This window comes from Cornus florida, unplaced genomic scaffold, assembly GCF_030987335.1.
Source record: "Cornus florida cultivar Cherokee Brave unplaced genomic scaffold, ASM3098733v1 CherokeeBrave_3.0.0_Hap2_Chr11, whole genome shotgun sequence".
Lineage (NCBI taxonomy): Eukaryota > Viridiplantae > Streptophyta > Magnoliopsida > Cornales > Cornaceae > Cornus > Cornus florida.
Window position 1 is genome coordinate 26,902,909 of NW_026775581.1, and position 827 is coordinate 26,903,735.

Sequence of the window (827 nt, forward strand, 5' to 3'; positions counted from 1 at the left end):
TTAATCAAGAATTGATCAAACCTTTGAGATAAGGATTTCATCTCGGCTGCTATGTCATTGGAATGGTCAACTTGATGTAAGCCAACACTTTTCCTTCCACTTGAATTTCTACCTTTCTTAGAAGATAAAGTTTGATGCAAAGAATTCTCACTCATGCTCTCATAAAGACGCCACACGTCATCCTCATGCCTATCAATGTAAGAGCCATCCATGGAAGCATCAACCATGCCCTTGTAATTGTCCAATAAGCTCTCAAGAAATATTGAACTAATTGCCATTTGGGCCTGTCATGATGTGGACACTTCCTAAGCAATTCATTGAATCTTTCCCATGCCTCATGGAATGTTTCCCCATCCCTGTGTGAAAACTCTCGAATTGAGGTTCTCATGGCATTGGTCTTAGAAATCGGATAACAGTTCTTCAAGAACTCTTGTTGTATTTCTACCCAAGAAGTTATTGAAAATGGTCTAAGATTGTTAAACCAATATTTTTCCTTGTCTTTAAGGGTGAATGGAAAAAGTTTAAGCCTTAAGACTTCTTCCGGTATGTCCGTGTATCTCATGGTGGAACATACTTCAAGAAACTCATCCAAATGCTTGTAAGGTTCTTCACTTGGAAGTCCATGATAGTTAGGAAGCATTTGAATGGTTTGTGGTTTGATCTCATAGTGGTGTGCTCTAAATGGTGGCAATTGAATGCATGTGGGTGCATTGTATTCATTAGGCACATAGTGATCTCTTAAAGCAAGGGGAGGATTAACAATTGGAGGTGCAATATGGGCACCTTGATTTCCTTGGATGATGGGAGATAGTAGAGCATAGATTAGC

The 827-nt window shown here is 39.3% G+C and overlaps 1 non-coding gene across 1 annotated transcript; it reads left to right on the top strand.

Annotated features, from left to right (window-relative positions):
- Positions 1–284: 284 nt before the first annotated feature.
- Positions 285–390, top strand: LOC132287452 (small nucleolar RNA R71). Its single transcript, XR_009473028.1, has one exon. It is a non-coding gene; the product is annotated as a small nucleolar RNA R71 (small nucleolar RNA).
- Positions 391–827: the final 437 nt, after the last annotated feature.